General features: G+C 49.3%; 1 protein-coding gene across 2 annotated transcripts in view; it reads right to left on the bottom strand.

Annotated features, from left to right (window-relative positions):
- EMID1 (EMI domain containing 1) overlaps nt 1-14577 on the bottom strand; it is a 70067-nt gene extending 55490 nt beyond the window's left edge. Inside the window, exon 1 of one of the 2 annotated variants that reach the window (XR_015144723.1) lies at nt 14470-14575. The gene's annotated coding sequence lies outside the window, so the exon portion shown is untranslated. Of the gene's footprint in view, nt 1-14469 lie in introns of both variants that reach the window. The other variant, XM_086348557.1, reaches the window with a different exon arrangement.
- Between the last annotated feature and the right edge of the window lie 458 nt (nt 14578-15035).

Genomic DNA, 15035 nt, shown 5'->3' with positions numbered 1-15035 from the left:
AGTTCACAGGCAGCAACAAAGACCCAGGGAAGCCAAAAATAAATAAATAAATAAAAAACATTAGCAGCGCATCGATATAAAACAGATTATAAAAAATGGTGGTAAAATACATATCATTTAAATTGACTATTTTAACCATTTTTGAAGTTCAGTGGTATTAAGTGCATCCATATTGTGTAACCACCATCTATCTCCAGAACTCTTCTCATCTCGCAAAACTGAAACCCTGTCCCCATTAAACACAATCTCCTCATCCCTCCCTTCCTACATCCCTGGCAACCACCATTCTGCTTTCTGTCTCTATGACTTTGACAGCTGTAGCATATTAAAAAGCAGAGACACTACTTTGCCAACAAAGGTCTGTCTCGTCAAGGCTATGGTTTTTCCAGTGGTCATGTATGGATGTGAGGGTTGGACTATAAAGAAAGTTGAGCACCAAAGAATTAATGCTTCTGAACTGTGTGTTGGAAAAGACTCTTGAGAGTCCCTTGGACTGTAAGGAGATCCAACCAGTCCATCCTAAAGGAGATCAGTTCTGAGTGTTCATTGGCAGGGCTGATGTTGAAGCTGAAACTCCAATACTTTGGCCATCTGATGTGAAGAGCTGACTCATTTGAAAAGACCCTGATGCTGGGAAAGATTGAAGGTGGGAGGAGAAGGGGATAACAGGATGAGATGGTTGGATGGCATCACTGACTCAATGGACATGAGTTTGAGTGAACTCTGGGAGTTGGTGATGGACAGGGAGGCCTGGTGTGCTGTGGTCCACGGGGTCACGAAGAGATGGACATGACTGAGTGACTGAACTGAACTGAACTGAGGGAACTCATATGATGGGTTCACACAGTGTGTGTCTTTTTGTGACTGGGAGATTTCACTCAGGATCATGTCCTCAAGGTTCATCCATGTTGCTGCATGCATCAGCATTTCCTTAATTTTAATATTTATTTATTCATCTGCACCAGGTTTTGGTTGCGGCATGTGAATTCATATTGCTGCATGTGGGATCTAGTTCCCTGATCGGGGATCAAACCGGGGCTCCCATGCATTGGGAGCGCACAGTCTTAGCCACTGGACCACCAGGGAAGTCCCAGTATTTCCTTTAGGTTTTATTTTCCGAGAGAAGAATATTGTGAAGGCTCTGTGTGGTGGTGAGCTCCAGCTGCCCTGGGAGGAGGCGCTGAGCAGCCCCTCTGCCCTAGGTGGGCTCCAGGGGCCCAGAGGAAGGAGGCCTTGGGACTACAGCTGCTCTCAGGGGCCTGCCTGCCTCCCAACCTCTCGCCTGCGGAGCTGGAAGAGGGCACTTTTTAGAGGAGCTCCTGACCCACTCCCTTTTGAGTTTCTGAAGTTTCTAGAAGGAGACCCTGGGTTCCAGGAACTTGCACTGGACTGTAGGGGTGGAGGGGCAGGCGGCGGGGCCTGGAGTGCAGTGAGGAAGAGGCTGTGTGCACACACGCTATGCATATAAAAAGGAGGATTGGCTAAAATACTCGGAGTGGGGAGACCCAGGTTCACGCGCGGTGGCCCAGCCAGTGTCTGACCAGGTCTTGGAAAGCTCCCCACAAAGGGTTACTTCTGAATTCAGTTTCTGCCGTGAGTGCGGCCACACTGGATGCTGAGAAGAGAACCCTGAGGGAACCCCGAGGTGCCCAGACAGAGGACGGCACCCCTGGCCTCTGGGTCACCCTCAGCCTCACATGCAGTTGCGTCTCCATGGCTCCCTGTGGCCTCTGGGCTCCCCAGGGCCCAGTGGAACCTCGCTCCCAGCACACATGTGACCTTGGGTACTGTGCTGAGATGGAATGGCTGTTGAATGGACGGTGGATTCAGAAGGCCTTGGGGTTATCCTTCTGCACAGCGATCTCCACTGTCTGGGGAGCAGGGGCTGCAGTAGAAAACAGGACAAGCATGGGATCTGGAGGTGAGACAGACTTGGGCTGCCACGGACTTGGGCCAGGGGCCCTCACCTCCCTTCACCAGCCGCCGTTCCCTCGCCTGTCAGCTGCAGATGATAACAGCCGTGGACACCTGATAGGGTGGGTGAGGGCTGGTGGGCCAAGGCACGATGTCCAGCCTGGGCCTGCTGCCCTGTTGCCGCTGGGATAGAGGACAGCTGCTCATGCTGAATGTGCGTCAGGATGCCCCCTGAGTCGGTGCTTTTCCTTTTTGGATGTGTCAGCTTACTTTCCAGCCGCCAGCCTCCTCTAGAAGTTGCACACAGATAAAAGGTCCCCGTTAATGAGGATTCTAGCTAAAGTTTTAAAATTCACAGCAAGCCCGCTCCGCATAATAATGTATTAGAAACACAACAATCCTTTAATCTAGAAGGAATTAATTGCTGGGCCCAGAAATTCAGGGCACGTTGACAGAATCCTTAATTTCTTGAGTGGATGGTTTCAGAAAAGCGACTGATTTTAGACTGCTTCTCTCTCTCTGCCTAAGACTCCCACCACAGTTCCGACAAAGAGTGAGATTGTCTCGATGTCTCGCTGGGTAAGAATCATGTATGTGGGGTCTGAATTGACGTCAGCTCTGAGTTTTCCCTGCTGGGTGGAACGTGGCCGACTCTAATCCCCAGGAGACTCAATGCCGGCTCTGTGGCCCGAGCGTCTTGGGCCCTGAATGGCTTCATTCGTCCCACTTACACACGTTTGCTGAGCGCCCTCTGGGAGCCTGAGCTCACGGTCAGTGCTGGACATGCAGGAGCAGATAAATTTTAAAAGCCTTGGGACTTCCCTGGTGGTCCAGTAGTTAAGAATCTGTCTTCTGGATGCAGGAGGTATGGGTTTGATTCCTGGTCAGGGAACTAAGATCCCATGTGCCTCTCAGTACAGCAATAAATAACAATAATAAATAAATCTTGGCCTAACCTAGGGTTGCAAAGGTTTTCTTTTCTTATAGAAAAGTTAGTTTTACATTTTACTTTTATGATCTGTTTTTTTTTTTAATTTATTTACTTATATTTTGATCGTGCTGGGTCTTCATTGCTATGCGGGTTTTTCTCTAATTGCTGCGAGCGGGGGCTGCTCTCTAGTTATGGTGAGCGGGCTTCTCATTGCAGTAGCCTCTCTTGCTGCAGAGCACAGGTTCTAGAGCGTGCAGGTTTCAGCAGTTGCAGCACATGGGCTCAGCAGTCATGGCACACGGGCTTAGCTGCTCCATGATATGTGAGATCTTCCTGGATCGGGGATCAAACCTGTGTCTCCTGCATTAGCAGGAGGATTCTTCACCACTGAGCCACCAGGGAAGCCCCATGATCTGTTTTTGAGTTAATTTTCAAGTACACTTCAAGGTGTGGGCCAAAATTCTTTTTTAAAAAAAATTGCATATGCATTTCTATACTAGTTTCTTGAGGATGCCACAACAAATTACCACATATTCGGTGGCTCAAAACAACAGAAGTTTATCCTCTAACTGTTCTGGAGGTCAGAAGACTGAAAGGAAGGTGTTGGCAGGGCCATGCTCCCTCAGGGGCCTGTATGAGAAAATCCCTTCTTCATATCTTGTAGCTGCTGGTGGCCACCTGGCATTCCTTGGTTACATCATTCCCGCCTCTGCCTCTGACTTCGTAACACCTTTTCCTCATGTGTCTCTCTTATAAAAATACTTGTTATTGGATTTACGGTTCACCCAGATAATCCAGGATGATCTTCTCACTTCACAACTCTTAATTATATCTGCAAAGACCACTTTGTTGTTCCAATGCTAAGTTGTGTCCCACTCTTTGCAGCCCATGTACTGAAGCACACCAGGCTCCCCTGTCCTCCAGTGTCTTCCGGAGTTTGCTCAAATTCATGTCCATTGCTCAAATTCATAACCATCTCATCCTCCGATGCCCCCTTCTCTTTTTGCCTTCAATCTTTTCCAGTATCAAGGTCTTTTCCAGTGAGTCAGCTGTTCACATCAGGTAGCCAAAATATTGGAGCTTCAGCATCAGTCCTTCCAATGAATATTCAGGGTTGATTTTCTTTTGGATTGACTGGTTTGATCTCCTTGAAGTCCAAGGGACTCTCAAGAGTCTTCTCTAGTAGTACAATTCAGAAGCATCGATTTGTCGGTTCTCAGCCTGCTTTATGGTCCTACTCTCACATCCATACATGACTGCTGGAAAAACCATAGCCTTGACTGTACTGACCCTTGTGGGCAAAGCGATATCTCTGCTTTTTAATATGTTGTCTAGCTTTGCCATAGCTTTCCTTCATTTACCATAGCCTTGTCATGGCAAAGGGACTTGCATAACTCAGTGAAGCTATGAGCCATGCCGTGCCACCCAAGATGGATGGGTCATAGTGAGGAGTTCTGACACAGTGTGGTCCACTGGAGGAGGGAATGGCAAACCACTCCAGTATTCTTGCCTCGAGAACCCCATGAACAGTATGAAAAGGGAAAGACATATGACACCAAAAGATGAACCCCTCCCAGGTTGGAAGGTGTCCAGTATGCTACTAGGGAAGAGCGGAGGGCAATTTACTAATAGCTCCAGAAAGAATGAAGTGGCTGGGCCAAAATGGAAATTACACTCAGTCGTGGATATGTCTGGTGGTAAAAGTGTAGTCCAAAGCTGAAAAGAACAGTACTGTAGAGGAACCTGGAATATTAGGTTCACAAATCAAGGTAAATTGGACATGATCGAGCAGGAGATAGCAAGAGTAAATATCAACATCTTGGGAATCAGTGAACTAAAATGTATGGGAATGGGTGAATTTAACTCAGATGACCATTATGTCTACTACTGTGGGCAAGAATTCCTTAGAAAAAATGGAGTAGCCCTCATAGACAACAAAAGAGTCCAAAATGCAATACTTGGGTGCAGCCTCAAAGACAACAGAATGATCCCGGCTCATTTCCAAGGCAAACCATTCAACATCACAGTAATCCAAGTCTATGCCCAGACCCCTAATGCTGAAGAAGCTGAAGTTGACTGTTTCTTTAAAGACCTACAAGACCTTCTAGAACTAACACCAAAAAAAGATGTCCTTTTCATCAAGAGGGGATTGGAACGCAAAAGTAGGAAGTCAAGAGATACCTGGAATAAAAGGCAATGAAGCAGGGCAAAGGCTAATAGAATTTTGTCAAGAGAACACACTGGTCATAGCAAACACCCTTTTCCAACAACACAAGAGACGACTCTATGTATGTACATCACCAAATGCTCAGTACTGAAATAAGATTGATCATATTCTTTGCAGACCAAACGGAGAAGCTCTACACACTCAGCAAAGACCACTCCTCTCCTTCTCCTTCTCCTGCTCTTCTTGTTTTTGGCCGTTCTGGCTCTTCATTACAGTATGCAGGTTTAGTTATCCCGAAGCATGCAGGATCTTAGTTCCCTGACCAGGAATCAAACCCACATCCCCTGCATTGGAAGGCAGACTCTTGACCACCCGGCCACCCAGGAAGTCCCTCTTCTTCTTTTTCTTCTTCTCTTTTAATTTCTGAAGGCAGAAGCTTACTCAAATCCTTTAAAATTCACTGAGGTTTGTTTTATAGCCCAGAATATGGTCTATCTTGGTAAATGTTTTGTGTACATCTGAAAAGAATGTGGATTCTGCAATTTGGGGGTAGGAAGCTGTATAAATGTCAATTAAGTTGAAAAGAATGTGGAGAAAGCCTGAGCCAGTCCAGACAGTGAAAGGAAGTTCAGGGGTTGCTGCGGAAACTGCAGGAGTATTTCTCAGTCATGGTGAAGGCTGAGGCTGTGCAGAGATGATCTGTCCAGGGCCTGTGGGCGAACACCCAGCTCTGGCAAGGAGAGGCCCAGGAGGGAGGTGCATGTTCAATGTTATCTTCGCCCTGGGCCCTGTGGCCCTCATGGCTGCCTCCCTAGCTATCTCCTTCCCAGGCCCCCTCTGCTGGGCTGGGCTGACATCCAAGTTCCAATTTCTACTTTCCGGAAGGCCTCAGGCCTTGACGTGGCTATGGGCCTACCAGTGAAGCTCCGGCCAGACAGAGACCGCCCATTGGATTCTGTGCCACTTAGCTGGAGTACAGACACGGTATGTACTCCTGGCTCCTCTGCTTCCCAGAAAGATCTCTGTGGCAGGTGTGGAGTCCCATCCCAAGGCCACAGATGCCAGAACCAAGGTCACCTGAGGAACTGACTGAGCCCCTTTGTGAAAGTGTTAGAAAGTGTTAGTCACTCAGTCGTGTCCCACTCCTTGTGAGCCCCATGGACTGTAGCCCACCAGGCTCGCTCTGTGCATGGGATTCTCTGAGCCCCTTTGAAACCGTTGCCAAAAGCCCCCTTGATCATCACCCGCAAGCTCCCTGAGCCTGTATTAGGCAAAAATGCCCACCTCAGTGCTCACCCTTGGTGCCCTAATCACCTAATGCCACCCTTTCAGCAGGAATTCCCTTTGTCTTGAAGCTATAAAAATGGCTTCTAACCCATGAAAGCGTTGGCTTTCCCTTGAGCCGGCCTGCTGTTCTAACAGCAGCCCATCGGATTTCTCTGGTCTGTCACAAAGTCAGCCTACTGAGCTCAGAGAGCCCACGCTATCTCTGCTCTTTGTTCTGAATAAACTTCCTCCCTTCTGCAACACTCTGTCTGGAAATCCTTTTACAACCCGCGTTCGGACGGCCTCGACAGCAGGCAGCATCCTCTCTCCTCCTCTGATCGTGGGGCCTGTTCCCACGCCCAGTTCCCTTGTGCTTCTCCCCACTGCCTGCAGCCCCTTGGCTCAGACAAAACTAAGCTCTCAGGACCTGTGCAGGGCTGAATCGTGCCCACTCCCAAATTCATACGTGTATGTCCTAACCCCTGGTGTCTCAAGAAGTAACAACGTGTGGACCGAAAGAGGAGATTAAGTTAAACCAAGGTCATTCGGGTGGACCCTCATCTGATACACCTGGAGAAGAGGAAATCTGGGCACGTGGTGAGATGCCAGGAGCGCATGTGCACACGGGGCAACTGCGTGCAGAGTGGCGAGAGGGCGGCCGTCTGCAAGCCGAGGACAGGGGCCTCAGGAGGACCACACCTGCCGGCACCCTGATCTTGGACTTCCAGCCTTCAGATCTGTGAGAAAATGTGTTTCTGTGGTTTATGCCACCTAGTCTGCGTTCTACTTTAAAATATTTATTCTTTTTTAAAGCAAAATGGTAAATATTTATTCAATTTTGTGGGACAAATGTGCTGCCTTCCTGACCTGTGTCCCCCCAACCCCCAACCCAGCCTCCCCAAGCCCATCGTTCTGGAAGGGGCTGCAGCGGCTCTGGGCTCTGTAGGAAGAAGAGATGGAGAGGTTGCTTGTGTTTGAGACACTTCCTTGTATTCCTCTGATAAAAGAAATGTCCAACGTATTGGGGTCCGGGGGAGTCATTCTGGCTTATACATGAGTTAACTTGAATTTTATGCTAACTAGTATGGCCCATTTGTGACTTATTAAACATATATTGCATGTCTGCTTTGATTTAAAATAAAAAGGGATATTTGACTACATGTAAGGAATGACCATGATAAAAACACAGACTAAATGCCTCCCTTCCTGGGATGCCAATGCTTGCTTGTTCTCCCCTGATGCTAAGACTCCCTTCCCAGGTGCCAAGGCCACGCTGACTCACTGTGTCCATGCTGATCTGTTCTTTTTTTAAACTTGGAGGAATGTATCCCTGATGCATTTGATGTTCTTTGTTCTGACAAGACCTAAAACTGTGCTGAAAACAATGCTTCTACAGAGCAGTTTCTCAGAGTTATCTGAGAACCTGTCTTCCTGGCTATTGTCCTCTGTTTGGCTCAAATAAAACTCTTTGCTATTCTTATTATAGATTGTTTGTGGATTATTTTCATCGACTGCTCCCTCCCCAGCCCTGTGGCTTCCAGGGAAACCCCAAGTTATGGAGCTGAGGGGAGAGTGGACACTTCGGCCGACCTCGCCAAGTCCTGGGCCCTGGCTGAAAGATCTGGGCTGCAGGAGCCAGCTGGAGGCCCCTGGAAGGTCACTTGCATTCCTACAATAATCACAGCAAACTTGAACGTGCACACGCCAGGCACCGTGCCTCACAAGCCTCCTCTCAGGACCCTTACAGCCCTGGTGGACAGGTGCTAAGACGCCCGCTGTCCTGAGGGGCACACCGGTGCATGGCAGGACCTGCATTCACACTCAGCTTGTCGTAACTGCAGGACCAGAGAGATGAGCGGAGGTGGTTCTGACAAACTTGGCCAGAATCTGGCTAGAAGATAACAGAAGATCTAAAGAGAGAAGCTACTTTACTTCCAATGTGCACGAAGGTTTGTGTCTTAGGTTAGTTTTGTTGGAGGTGTAATTGTCTATGGGGAGGGGATGGGGCAGTGTCATATTGTCACCAGCGGCCTCTAAAGATCTCAGCTGGTTGAATCCAATGCCACTGTCCCGAACTGCTTCGCCGCCCCCACCCCATTGTCACCTCTGTCCTTCCCCTGACCCACCTCCTGTTAGGGCTGGGTTACCTCCAGCACCTTCCATGGTCCCCCCAGCAAGGGGACTGCCAGCTCCTCTGGGCAGCAAAGGGGCATCAAGGCCAGAATCACTCAAAGGCCGTCATAACAAAGACCATTGATACGGTTTCAGACTCCACACTGCAAGTAACCTTTGAGAAACTGCCACATTCGCATTTTAGTTTATATCGAAGAAAAATAGCCATTGTTATCTGAAAATGCTTTGAAAATGCTCCTCCTTTTTTTCCACCTTCCTATCTGTTGAGGCTGAATTTTCTTCATATTTTCAACCCAAACACTACATCACAACAGACAGAATGCAGGCGCAGACATGGGAATCCAGCCATCATTCTGTGGAGCCAGACATAAAAAGATTTGCAAAAGTATTTTTTTTAAGCCATCTTCACACTAATATTTTTTAAAAATATAGTTACTTTAAAATAAAAATATTCTTGGTATAACAAGAAATATACTCATTGTTATTTTTAAGCAAATTAATAGATTTTTTTAAAGTTCTCAATTTAAATTTCGAATAGGATGTATTCATTGCCTATGGCTGTTATAACAGACTGCCACAAACTTAGTGGCTTCAAACAACACAGATTCATTCCCTTATCATTCTAAAGGCCGGAAGTTAGAAATGGGTCTCACTGGGTCAAAATCAAGGTGTCAACACGGCAGTCTGGGGCATTTAAACAGTGCCCGGAGCTTGGTAGGTGCTGTAAAGTGTTGGCAATCACCACTATCATCTTCTTTAAGTTAATAAAATTTGCTTTCAACTTTCTATTATTCATTTAGGCTGCACTGGGTCTTCACTGCGGTGTGCGGGCTACTCTCTAGCTGAGGCTCTTGAGCACCGGCGCAGTAGTTGTGGCGCATGGGCCTAGGTGCTCCACGGCATGTGGGATTTTCCCAGACTAGGGATGGAACTCAAGTACCCTGCACTGGCATGCGAGTTCTTAACCACTGGACCACCAGGGAAGTCCCTTCTCCTTCTCCGGCTCCTCCTCCTCCTCCTTTTTTGGATAGATAAGAAAAGGATTTATTTAGAGAGAAATAGACTCCACAGACTGGGCCATCACGAGGACGAGTGCCTCTCCTTCTTCTTAATGAGGTTGGAGAGGTCAGTTGAGGCCAGCTCATACAAGCCCTGTTATCCTGGAAGCACTGGGGTTCTCGGGGCTGGCGTCTGGCTGTGGACACGTTTAGGCAGGAAGAAGCTGGTCAGCTTTGGGTTCAGGAGGCCCCCCCTGTGGGAGGGTGGAGAATGGACAGGAGTAGGGAGACCTCCAAGGAGACTACTGCTGTCTCCCAGGAAGGGGTGGTCATGGCTTGACCTCAGCAGCGGCAGAGAGACAAAGGGCAGCGGATGGGACTGAGAGAAAGGTCAGGACAAGGCCCACGTTTCTGGCCAGCAAGAGTACAAGGGCTGGACAGGCGAGAGCTGTGTTGTCAAGTGCAGGAGCAGCTGCCTGCAGAGGCAGGGGCTTCCGGCCGCAGGAAGGTGCACGCAGGGGTGGAGGGCCACCTGCTGAGGATGCTGGAGGGGTGCGTGCCTCCACTGGGAGGGGGCCCTACAGGCAGACACTCTGGATTGTGCCCTAAATCACTTGGTCCTGGCCTTTAGGAAGGTGTCTGTAACCAGAGGTAAATTAGGCAGGTCTGGTCCAAAGATGGGGTGGCCAGCCTCCCACAAAGTTTCAGCATGCTGTCCGAGGGTCCCTGGGCTCTCTCACGTGTGCGTGTGGGCCCGCCCCGAGGGCGCACGCTTCACCTGTCATTACTCACTACGCTTGTTTTCTGCTGGGGGCCCAGGCTACCCACTGATACTCAAAGTCGGTGGTTGAAGTCATGGTGGGACACTGGTCCTTGGGGCCGGTGTCTGGCTGGGAGATCCAGGGATGCCCAAATCCTCCTTCCCGTGAGGTTCTGCAGTGAAATACGTACACCAGGATGTTGACCAACAGGAAAATTACATGCAACTTGGTTCTGGGACATTCTCAGAGAAGCCTGCCCGGGGCCTGAAGACCACTGATGTCACTGAGTGACAAGGCCACCTCTGCCATTAAACAACTGTAACCACTGACCCTGAGCAAGCCACACATTTATGTGCTTATATTGTGACTTGAGCTGGATTCCTTTGGGGTGTTCCTCCTTTCACCCTCCCCGGCTGTTGTTGTTTAGTCGCTTCAGTCGTGTCTGACTCTTTTGTGACCCCATGGACTGTAGCCTGCCAGGCTCCTCTGTTCATGGGATTTTCCAGGCAATAATATTGGAATGGGTTGACATTTCCTTCCCCAGGGAATCTTCCTGACCCAGGGATGGAACCCAAGATTCCTGCGTTGGCAGGTGGGTTCTTTACCGCTGAGCCACAGTGGAAAGCTGCTCCCTCGCTGACATCTTGACTATAACGTCATGGGAGACCCTAAACCAAAGCCACTCAACTCAGCTGCTCCTGAATCCTGACCCAGGGAAACTGCTGATAACACATGTTCATTGTTACAAACTTCTCAATTACGGGATATGTCATGCAGCCAAGCGTAACTCACACAGGTGTGTAGCGCAGTGCCTGGTACTGTGTGTACTCAGCAAGTTATTAGTCATTCCTCCTCTTTGGAATCAAGCTCTGTGTCGAGGTCGAGCTCACTGCACTAGGTTCCTCTCCCCCTAAGGCTGTGGCCTGTTGCAGGTAACGCAGTAGAGGGCTGGTCCCATCAACCTGCCAGCTGTGTCTGAAACTCTCTTTGACTTGAAGAGGACCCCCATCCCCACCACCCACAGCCACTTCCCTTTTGGCTTAGTTAACCTGCTTCCTGCTTTTGCAATGTCACCAACAACAGGACTGGTTTTAAAAAACCGTACAGGTAGGCCTCCTTGAATGTCTCTTGTTATATGAAGGTAGAGACTCCTAAGATTAGGATGAACCTTGCTCCAATCCAATGCCCTCATTTCCGCATTTGGGCACCTGGACTTCATCTATCGTCTGTCATCTTCAACATCATGTTTCAGGATTTTTCTGGCAGTTCAGTGGTTAAGACTCTGTGTTTCTAATGTGTGTGTGGGAGTGAGGGCAGGTTCCATTCCTGGGTGGGGAACTAAGATCCCACGTGCCGCATAGCCAAAATAAATAAATAAAATAAAATATGAGGATCTTATTTAAACAAAAAATTACATCTCTTACTGAGTTCATCATTCTCAATTTAAAAAAAAAAATCTCTCACCAGCTAACATCTTTTTCCTCCCAATGGGTAGAATCTGAAACCAGTCCCTCCTAAATGTTTATACCTCAGAACGTTAAGGAACAAGACACACCTGAGCTGACCGCACCCCAGCCCCCCACAGCTGCCTCCAGTTCCATTTCTTGTTGCCTTGCTGTACGATCAGGCTGGAAAGTAGCCTCTGTCAGCAGCACCTCTGCCCTGGAGGCAGGGTCATCACATCCATACCGCTGGACATAGGGCTGCTACACAATTTTGTGGGGCCCAATGCACAATGAAAAAGTGGGGCTCCTTTGAAAATTATTAGGAATTTCAAGATGGTGACAGCAGAGCAGAGCTCGGGGCCCTTCTGAACGTGCGGCCCTGCGTCCCCACAGTTGAGCCTTCACGGGAAGTGGGCCCTGCTGGCACGAGTCGCTGTTGTCTCAGAACTCCCTCCCTGGCACCCTGTGCTTGCTTCTCTCCTCTCCTCTCTTCCAGCTCCCCCTCGCATCCTCTTCTTTTCTGGAAAGCCGGCCAGGACTCTTGGCTGGTGGGGCCTTCTCTGAACATCTTCAGGGCTCTTGGGTTTCCCTTAACATTCATCCGGAAGATTCTGCCTCTCGCTCTGGCACCGTCCTGTCCCTCTCCTGCTGTGGCTGGACTGATGTCAGGGACTTGAGCCACAAGGGCCTGATTGCAAATCAGGATCCTCTCTCCTTCCTACTTTTCCGCTGGTGTTTCTCACGCTGGGCCGGCCCACTTCTCCAGCCTCACCCTCTGTTGCTCCTACTACATGCTGAGCAGCACTCACCCTGGACCTCCCTCAGATCTTGAGGTATTTCAGGCCCTGATACGACTGTGGGATTTTTGAATAGTTGTGGCAGAAACAGTGCCTTCAACAGACCTATTTCATGTCCCACGCTGCCTCTCCTGCAGGACTACATTTCCCAGAAGACCTTGCAGCCAGCTGAGGCCATGTGACTAGTGCTGGCCAATAGGATGTGGGAGGAAATGAAGTACAGAGAAGGACTTCTTTCCTGGGTCCCACCCATAAAAAATCTGGAGACCCTCTACACACACTGGCTCCCAACACTGTTTGTTGACACCAAGGGTGCCTTGAATGCACATGATGCTGGAGCTAAAGATGGCAGCAGTCCATGGCCAACTCTGCATCAGAAGGAAACACCCTTAGACTGGGTGAGGCCCTCCACCTAAGACCAAAGACCCAAGCAATTTGGAAGATCAGCTTTTGCCCTCTTTTCCACGTCCAGTGCTTGCCACCAGCTTCAGTCTTTTCAAGAAGCTCCATGGAGTCATGTGAAGGGCATGGACTGTGGAGGCGAGGTCCTGGTGGCAACATGGGGGCATGAATTCTGCCTTCTGGGCTCCAGTTTCCCCAGTAGAGAGACGGAGGAGGCTGATCCTTTGAGATTCCCCCAGCCTCTCCTGAGAGGCTTCAGGATGTGGGGGCTGACAGCTGGCCCTCTCACTCCCTCTGGGTACCTACCCCACAGGTGGGTTTTGAGTTTGGTATTGTTTCTAGGGATCTGAAAGGCGATACTGCCCTTTGTGTTAGTGAAGCACAACCACACAGGGATGGCCGGAGGTGACTTTGAAGTTGCAAAGCCCTGGGTTTCAGTCCCAGCTCTGCCCTCCAGTCACCAGGTTGATGACCTTGGGCAAGAGCTGCCTTCTGTCTGAAGAAGAGGACCTAACTAGTTGGGATTAAATGAGACTGGGGGAAAAAAAAAGAAAAAAGAAGACTTGATTTCTCTGAGACTTAGGTTCCTCATCTGTGAAATGTGAATATAACTATACTCACCCTAGTGGGTGGCTGGGAGGCTCAAATGAAATAATACAAAGTGTGTTGAGTTTAGCAGGGAGCCTGGTCCTTGGATGTTTAATCAATGTCCACTGTTGACAGGACAAAGTACCTGATCTTCAGCAACTGTTAGCCTTGCTCCACCTGCCTCTGTGTACACACCCAACATCAGGGGTCTTGCCCCCAGGTGGTTTGAGTGCTGTAGCTGCTCACAGCCCTTCACCTGGAATGGGTGCTGCTGTGTTGGGGGCTTTCTCTAGGGGTGAGTCCCTAGTGCCTAATTCAGAGTTTTAAAGGCATAGCCAGCGTCCTTTCCAGAGAGCGTTCCAAGGCCTCAAAAGCCCATCAAAAGCAAATTTATAGCAGAAACCCACATCAGCCACCCCCCCCCCAACCTGCTACAGACCCGTTGGCGGAAGATCAGACACCCCAACTGCTGAGGGTTAATTACAAACTTGGCGCCCATCTGCTTGGGAGAACTTGCAAGAGTCTTTTTTCTCTTTCCAAAGGCATAAACATTTGTACTGCAAGTAGCCCAGGGGGCCTGGAGATGTTTATTTTGTAGTTAACAAAGAGAAGGAACTTTTGGCTTATAAGCCGAGTGTTCTGCTGGCCCCGGGGAGAAAGAGGCTTTGGGGAGGCCCCCTACAGGAGCAGGTGCCTCTGGGGGTGGCTCAGGTCAGGGTGGGCAAGGCTAGCAGCTGTCAGCCCAGCCTGGGGACCCCAGGTGACCTCTCCAGGTCGGAGATGTGCTGCTTCTCAGGGCTGTCTGTCCCAGTATTTTCACTCTTCGACAGAAGAAAGAAGCGCTTTCTTCTGAGTGGTGTGCCAGCGAGAGGCAAATGTTGCTCTTTGTGTTTTTTTTTACACTTTCCATTAAAAAAACAAACAATGTGGTTTTCCCCCCAAAATTGCACATGTAATTCAAGAATATAAAAGATTCAAGCTACATATAAATGCATCAAATAAAATGTGTTGAATGCTGACACAGCATTTCATAGTATGGAAGTAGAATAACTCATCTGCTCACTTACCTGCTGATGCAATGTGTTCTTTTTATAAGAAGACAAAGAGGATGTTCTTAAGTAAAGATCTTTCTGCTGTTGGGTCCCGTGGGGTCAGGGCTCAGAGGACTCGCCTTCTGGGTAGACAGTTTGAGAATCCAAGAACTCCTAGGTGTCAGTGGTGAGAGAGAGTGTCCTGGATTAGTCTTCAGGGTTAGGGCCCAGAGCTCTGTTGGAGGCTGCGGTTCAGCTGCAGCTCTCTAATCATACCACTTGGGGGCACTGCGAGCAAGTCTGAACTGGGGCGGCTCTAGTCAGGAGAGCCAGGGCGGAGGAGGCAGGGTCCGGACAGTGGGGAACGGCAAGCTGGGCCTCGGGGCTGGCCTGTCCGCTTGCCCACCTGGGGCCATGAGGGAAATAAAAGGACATCCAAGTTCTGCATTTGTTCCTGACCTGAACATGGTGGTTTAGGTACTAAGTTGGGTCCAACTCTTGTTGGTAGCCTGCCAGGCTCCTCTGTCCATGGGATTTTCCAGGCAAGAATACTGGAGTGGGTTACCATTTCCTTCTCCAGGGGATTTTCTCGACCCAGGGAT

This window comes from Bos grunniens, chromosome 17 (assembly GCF_055505025.1).
Source record: "Bos grunniens cultivar Pamir isolate PY7600 chromosome 17, Bosgru_T2T1.0, whole genome shotgun sequence".
In the NCBI taxonomy this organism is placed as follows: Eukaryota; Metazoa; Chordata; class Mammalia; order Artiodactyla; family Bovidae; genus Bos; species Bos grunniens.
Note: the sequence above shows the minus strand (reverse complement) of the source record. Positions and strands in the feature narration are given on the sequence as shown.